Raw genomic sequence first — 7723 nt, forward strand, 5'->3', positions numbered from 1 at the left:
TTGAACAAGATGAAATTGCCCATATTTGACTGTTTTTTACCTACCAAAAAACCCCAATAATTTTATATGATTTAACCTGATATTTAACCTTTGTGAGTTTGATCAGTACCTTGATCATTCTGTTGCCCACTTGGAATGTTTTTCTTCCTTTCCTTCACTTATCTACATCCTACCTGTGCTTTAAGACAAGATCTGAGCCCTAATTCTTTCAAGTTTTCACTGAAGACTTGAGCCTGCATAGAGCTATCCTCCCCACCAATCCAGAATGTACTGTCTGTCTCTGGCAGCATTACTTTATTTTTTAAAAATTGTTTATTTAGGCTGTTCCAGGTCTTAGTTGCAGCATACAGGATCTAGTCCCCTGACCAGGGATCAAACCCAGGGCCCCCTGCATTGGGAGTATGGAGCCTTAGCCACTGGACCGCCAAGGAAGTCCCTCATGTAGCAATATTTTATATGTCATATTCTTTCATTGTCTGGACTACAGGAATTAGCACCTAGAGATATTATTCTGCCTGTTATGCTGTTTTGTTAGTTAACACGTGGAAGAAATAACAGGATTTGACTCAATTTTTATTGGATTAAAGACAGTATACAGTTTGTTTCTTGGAAGTTATGATTTGCAGTAATTTTATAAAAGACACCCAAACTGGTTAGGAGAGACACCCTAAAGGGAAGAAATCTGAGAAAGAATCAGAATATGGAGCCTATCATCTAAGAGAGTAGTCAAGTTTTATCATGTCCCATTAAATACTTATGGGATAGGATATCTTAAGAACTAACAATAAAAGCCACCATTTATGGAGTAACTAACATCACCCAGGTGCCATCCTAGGCATTTTATATACTGTCATATCTATAATACAATAACCCTGCGATGTAAGGAATATCAAGCTCTATCAAGTTAACCATACTTATTTCCATTCTTAGCCATAAAGATGTTCTGGGGTAATTTCTTTCTTCTTTTCTAAATCCAGTCTTTATACCAATGTACTTATCAGTATAGTCAGGCCATGCTGAATTAGCAAATTAATCGAATCTCAAAGGCTTAGCACAATAAAGGTTTGTGGTGGTTCTGGTAAAACCCAATGTATTTTGAAAAGCTCAGTAGTTCAGGTCTTCTCCCTGGGGTAACTTAGGAGCCTTGGCTGTTTCTATATTATGTTTCTACCATTCCTCTAAGTAGGAAGAGGACAGCCACACCAGTCTCTAAGTGGGCTGGGAGTCACCCATCACCTAACACCCATATTCCCATTTGCCAGGACTCAATCTTGAGGCCCTACCTAACACTTGCAAGGGAGCCTGAGAAATGCAGAGAGAACATGAATATTCAATAAGCCACAGCCAGTGAATCAGGTGGAGTGGGGCCAGGCATCCCAAGAGGGTCACTTTATTTGTAGGATTGGAGAATCAGAGATAACCTCCTCAGTTCCAGTGGTATCAAGTTCAGCTGGCTGAGGTAGCTAGACTATTTCATCATCTTTCAGGTTTTAGAGGTGCTTGGACTTTCACAGATATTGAAGAACATTTGGGCAAAGGTAAAGGAAGACATAAAATAACAGTAACAACAACAATAATAAGCCACTTAGAATAAGAAGGAACTCTATAGTTCTTTGGGCACACCTGTTCATATGATTATTGAGAGGCTATCATCTCTCTGGGAAGATAGGACATGAAGCATCTTGTCCAACGAGCCCCGGACCTGAGGTGCTTTCCTTGGGGACCATGTACAGACGTGGGAATGGGCTTTAGACCGCAAAATGTTTGCAAAATTTTGTGTAGATGCACAAATGTGTGTTTTTCTGGTAGAGATTATCCATAGCTTTCACAGAGATTTTCAATAGTTTGATAGTACATAAAACATTAACATTTATGTTTCTAAACTAGGAATAGGGTTTCTAAATAGGAGAAGCGGAGATCAGAGGCTGTCAGGAAGCAGGTGCATAGGAAAGAGAAAATTCATATTCCCACCTGACTCATAGTACCAACACACCAATGCATTTGCATGCAAACCTAGAAGTGAGAATTATTTCCTGGCTGAATGAAGGTTAAACAATTTTCCTCCTTTTAAATGATTTTAAATCGGTGAATCTTGGCACTTTCACATGTTCAAATTTTATTACCTTTATGTTTCAGGCAATGGGAAAGGCATTAAAAATGCCTCTTTGGTTATCACAGGAGATGGTCTCTGTGCTATCTCTAACTCTTACTGTATATAACCAACAATTAGAAGATACCCCTCAAAAAATCTGACCACTTATCTACACCAGAAAATGTTTAAACTTAATTCTGGAGGATACCTCAGTCTCCTCAACTGTAAAACAATGATTTAATCCTCATGTCCTTCAAAAGGATGACTCAAGTTTTTTTTAACATCCACAGTTGTGTCTGGAAATTATTACAACCATAATAAAAAACAAACACTGCTAACTTAGAAAAAGAATGTATCTTAGACCAAAAACAATTTTTAATTAAATTTTGCTTTGCAATCTCTTATAAGGAACAAGCCACATAACAAGTGTGTCCATAAAGTGGAGAAGGAAATGGCAACCCACTCTAGGATTCTTGCCTGGGAAAGTCCATGGACAGAGGAGCCTGGCGGGCTGCAGTCCATGGGGTTACATGACTGAGAATGCATGCATGAGGGTGGAGGGAGATGGGTTGGTAGCAATAAACTGGTAAAACTAAAAAAACAAACAACCAAGTGTGTCCATAAAGTAATCCAATTCATTTTTCCATGAAGTTTTATGGAATCAGTTTAATTACTCAATTCTTATACCTGCTCACCTCCATGGCAACAACCTAGATGCAACAAGTATAGGTTTGCTTCTCGGTATCTCTTAACTAATATTAATTCTAAACTTAACTAAGTTATTATCTTCCATGAAATCATATAGCAGCTCACAGAGAAGTCTTCATGACTGATGCAGTTACTGCTCATGCATTTCTTGAAAAATATATATTGAAGACAGAGACGTTCCATTGCTTCTTATTGGAAGAGAACCAGGAATTCTGCTTTGAGAAACCCAATATGAAAACTTCCTCCAGCTATTTCTCACCTCCTGAGAATTTTCTGAGCCCCAAGGAAAGACCTCAGAGCCTATAAACAGAAGGAATTACCAAGCAATATTCATAAGTACAATCTACAGCAGCCTCCAAGTTTCCCATTTTTAATTTGACACCGGTCAGATATAGCTCTTCACTTGCCCTTTATTTCCCGATGATTTCCCTGTTAAGCTAGACATTGCGTGTCTCCTTCTCCTCCTACATGTTGACTTCTTTAGACTTCCAGGCTCAGTGCAATCAGTTGTCAATCTTTTTGAGCTGGGAGATGTTCAGATGGTGAACAATGTTGCCACTGTTTTCCTAGCTCTTCCAAAATGAGTCGCTCCCTTTGAGCTCTTGGTTTTGACGACCCTAAATGTGTTCTATAAGAACGGGATGCTCATTTTTAAGGAAACCTGGCATTGGTCCCCGCAAAGCTGCTTTCTTCCTGGACTGACCTCACAGTCCTCTCCAATCCCCACCCTGACACGTACTGGTCACCCTCACACTGAACCTGAGCAGTCAGTGACTAGGTCTGTACATTAACAAAATGACAGCAGAGGGGCACCCAAGGCTCACTACTTCTGAAGACATGTTGAAATCATTTGTATCTCTGCCTTGACTCTCTCCAAGTTACAGGTGTTTCCAATTTTCAACTCGTGGCAGAAACCATAAGCCAAGGAAGCAAATAAGTGTTTCCAAAAACTGTTGAAAAGAAACACCCTCCTGCTCCCTAACTGTGAAATGCCCAACTTGGGACTTCCATTAACTTTTGACCTTCTTTCTTAGAAACCCATATGGAGAGGATTCAGTTTTTCTAAGTTGGTTACTGAAGACTGGAATAGCTTTTTAGCAGCAGTGTTAGGGTCCCAATTTCTTCAATACAGAAAACTGGGTTGGCTTTCAGACCCATCCCCAATATGTTATAGAGGCCTACGTGAATTCATTCCTAAGGATTTGATCCAGGCTATTTGTTCTGTTGCTTTGGTTTTTCCCGTAATCATCAAGATGACAAGTATCAATCATATTATTAATATTTCACTCTAGAAATTTGTGTGTTAGCTGATGACACAATGTTCCAAGACTGTCCAGATTAATATGGGTTTTCCCTGTTTAGCTAGGGGAATACATTTCTGGAAATGGAAATGCTAACTATATAGTTTTTTTCGAGATGCTGCTCTGGTGTTGCAAGGTTTAGAGTTTTCTTCAAATGCTCTGAGGTTACAGATGCCTCTGCCCCCGGTTTCTTCCAGCTATCATTCAACTGTTGATCAATCCCCCCAGGCTGTGGCAGAGCTAGAATATCTTTTCCAGTGTCAAAGAACTTACTCCATCCTGTGATGATCTGTTGATCTTTATCCTTGTTTCCTGAATTCTTTCTTCAAAGGTGTCCCCAGCCCCTGCAAAACTCCCATTTTAACATTCAGCAGAATATTCTTCCTTTATTTCTTTATGGCAGGCATAGTACCATTACCCACACACATTTTTTAGCCCTTATGGGTCAAAACTGTCTCCCAGGGCACAAACTAAATTACAGAAAAATAGGTCACATAGAAGTAAACAACATACTCCAGAACTCACTCAACTGAAGCGCAGCTCCACGATTCCCACCCTGGTCCAGGCCACCATCATCTCTCACCTGCAAATTGCAATAGCTCGCTAACCTTGCCCCTACCAGCTGTTCTCGCCAAGTGGCCAGAGTAGTCCTTTAAAAATGTTAGTCAGGCCATGTCACTCCTTGGCTCAAAATCCTCCCTTGACTTCACTTTCACTAAGAATAAAACCTGAATTTGACTTCACCTTCTTCAGGGCTGTGCTCAAATGTCACCTTAATGACAAAGCCTCCTCCAACCACCCCTACTGTTTTCCTACACCCCCAATTCCTTGTTTTCCCTTTTCCTCACCCCTAGCACTTACACCATATCACTATTATATATTCATTTATTTGTGTGGTAGATTGTACTCTTCAAGATGACCACAACAAGATTTCGCATTCCACACACTTTACTTACAAAGTGATGTTTCTGCTACTTCCTTTGAGAGATGTTTCCCATCCCTCATGAACCAAGGTGGGTGTGTAACTGTGGTGGAAGTGATGCTAGCTTCAGTGACCTCTGAGGCTAGGTCACAAAAACCCATACACCTTCTGCCTGGTCCTCTTGGGACCCTCAATCTTGGAACTCAGCCATTATGATATGAAGAAGCCTAGGCCACATGGGTCTTGCCTGGAAAATCTCATGGATGGCAGAGCCTGGTGGGCTGCAGTCCATGAGGTCGCAAAGAGTCGGACATGACTGAGGGACTTCACTTTCACCTTTCACTTTCATGCACTGGAGAAGGAAATGGCAACCCACTCCAGTGTTCTTTCCTGGAGAATCCCAGAGACGGGGGAGCCTGGTGGGCTGCCCTCTATGGGGTCACACAGAGTCGGACACGACTGAAGCGACTTAGCAGCAGTAGCAGCAGGCCACATGGAGAGGCCAACTGTTGACTGTTCTGACTAACAGTCCTAGGTGCAGTCCAAGCCAACAGTCATCATCAACTTCTAAATTTTTGAGGAAGCTTTTGGGATGACTTCAGCCTCAGCCATGGCATGAGACTCCAAGTGAGAACTGTTTAGCTTAGTCCTCTAATGACCTTCCAGAACTGTGAGGGATAATAATAAAACTGTTGTGCTAAGCCACCAAGTTTTGCAAGCATTTGTTATTCTATAATAGATATTGGAACAATTTACATGTATATTGTATGTCTTTCCTCACTAAAGTTTCATGAATTCAAGGATTTTGTTTTCTTTGTTATTGCATTCCCAGCATCTAGAACAGTGCCTGGCATATAGCAGGTACTCAATAAATATTTGTTGAATAAATGAATGGATGCATAGATGCATTTTCAGTAAGGTACTCTAATGGTTATTAATCAGTGGGAGATGGTACAATCTGCTGGGTTAGACCTCATTGGCATAGATCATAAATTGGCACCTAGGAGCATGGCAAAATGTTTTCCAGCAAGAATATTTCAGAGGCAAATGACATTATAATGAATTATAGTAATTTTTGGAGGAAAACATAAAATAGGATTAGAGCTTCATGCAGAATGTCTTTTGACGATTCATTCCATAATCCCACCATGGGCCTTTCCGGATCGGGTCTGGAAAAGCTTCAGAAGTATTTTCAGAAGGCTCAGTGAGTCTTACAATTCAAAGAATAAAGTTCTTCCTATGAATGACTAGTTGAAATCACGCACATGTTTCTGGTGTGAAATGGGTGATGAAAATGGGAGGTGGTGCATGCATGTGCATGGGAGCACAATCTGGGATGCTTCCTTCCATTGCCTATTTTCATAGTCTGGTGGTTTGGAGTGTGTACATGAGAAGGAATAAATATGGTTCTGCATCCACCAGTCTTGCACCAAGTACTTTGATTTAGCATTTGGTTTGGAACAAGTATTTGTGTATTGCTTAAAGAGCAATAATATCCTCAAATATCCAAGGGAAATACTAAAATTTTATCACCTCAGGAGGTCATAAAGGAAAAAATTAACCTGGGAAAGAGGTTAGTTTTTGTTTGAGGTAGAATAACAGGAGGATAATCTTGAATGGACAAAACAATTTCTTTAGGCCAATCCATCTCAGCCTTGATTGGAGCAAAAAGCTACTGGGGAGTCTACAGTTTCTTTGAAGATCTACGACGCGTCTATTCATCTCAAAGCAGTTTCCATACATGAATCACCTTGATAAGCAATCACGTGTGGCTTCCAGAATCTAGAAAGGTTTAGGGTAAAAATAGCTTTTAAAAGCTCTTCACTTAATGCTACTTGACTGAAATGTCTCTTGAGGTACAGTGAGTGCCATTTTGATGCCTTTGTTCCAATGACAGTCGTTGGTGCCATTGGGCCTCACCATCTGGCCTATAGAATGAGGTTATCCTCTTGATTAGGTATAAGCCTTGGGTGGAAAGTGTAGAGACTCTCAAAATTTTCCCAGGAAGTCCAGGGAAGTATTTCCTTTGGAAACCCCATCGTTCTCACCAAAATTTAGAGATTGCTTCTAAAGCTAATTATTTTTCATTTCATTTTTTAAATTATTTATTTATTTGCAGGCCCAGACAAACTTGACTAGAAAAGAAGCCCGGGCATGAGTTAGGATGAGTCCATGACGTGCCACGCACTCCAACCAATTGAAAAACCACAAAAGGGGGAGGGCGGAAGTGACGAGCCGTATCCCTCCGCGGAGCGAGAGGGTCGGTGGGGGGAGTCGGCGTCTCTCTCCCCCGCGCCAGCTCCCGTACACGGAGCCGCATTCCTTGGCCCCCCCGCCCCCCTCCCTCGGGGCCCCCCCCCGCCCCCCTCGGGAAAAAAAATCCACCCCAAATCACTCGAACCCGAGGGAGGTTTCCTTTCACCCTCGCGGAGACGAGATTTCAACGGTTCCCTCTTCTCCGTCTCCCCCCCAAGCCCCCGTCCCCTCCCCTGCTCCCACCCCCTTCTCCCGGCGCCGGGTGCAAGGTCCCTTTAAGGCGACGGCGCCTTCCTCGGGTCAGACTACCGGCGGCGACGACCACGGGAGGTGAGTGAGCGAGCGAGCCTTCCCTCTCCCCACCCCCCTTCTCCCGGGGGTTCCGTTATCTTTTTGCTCGGCGAGACGTTCCGAGGCGAGACAATGAGAGGGGGATGGGGCGGG

At 42.3% G+C, this 7723-nt stretch overlaps 1 protein-coding gene across 4 annotated transcripts in view; it reads left to right on the forward strand.

Annotated features, from left to right (window-relative positions):
- The first annotated feature begins 7274 nt into the window (after window positions 1–7274).
- The window catches only part of POGZ (pogo transposable element derived with ZNF domain), a 47547-nt gene continuing 47098 nt past the window's right edge, over window positions 7275–7723 (forward strand). For 2 of the 4 annotated variants that reach the window (XM_040230684.1, XM_040230686.1), the window contains exon 1: window positions 7275–7609. The gene's annotated coding sequence lies outside the window, so the exon portion shown is untranslated. The remainder of the gene's footprint in view (window positions 7610–7723) is intronic. The other 2 variants (XM_040230687.1, XM_040230689.1) reach the window with 1 other exon arrangement.

The sequence above is a fragment of the Oryx dammah genome, unplaced genomic scaffold (assembly GCF_014754425.2).
Source record: "Oryx dammah isolate SB20612 unplaced genomic scaffold, SCBI_Odam_1.1 HiC_scaffold_28, whole genome shotgun sequence".
NCBI classification, from domain to species: Eukaryota; Metazoa; Chordata; class Mammalia; order Artiodactyla; family Bovidae; genus Oryx; species Oryx dammah.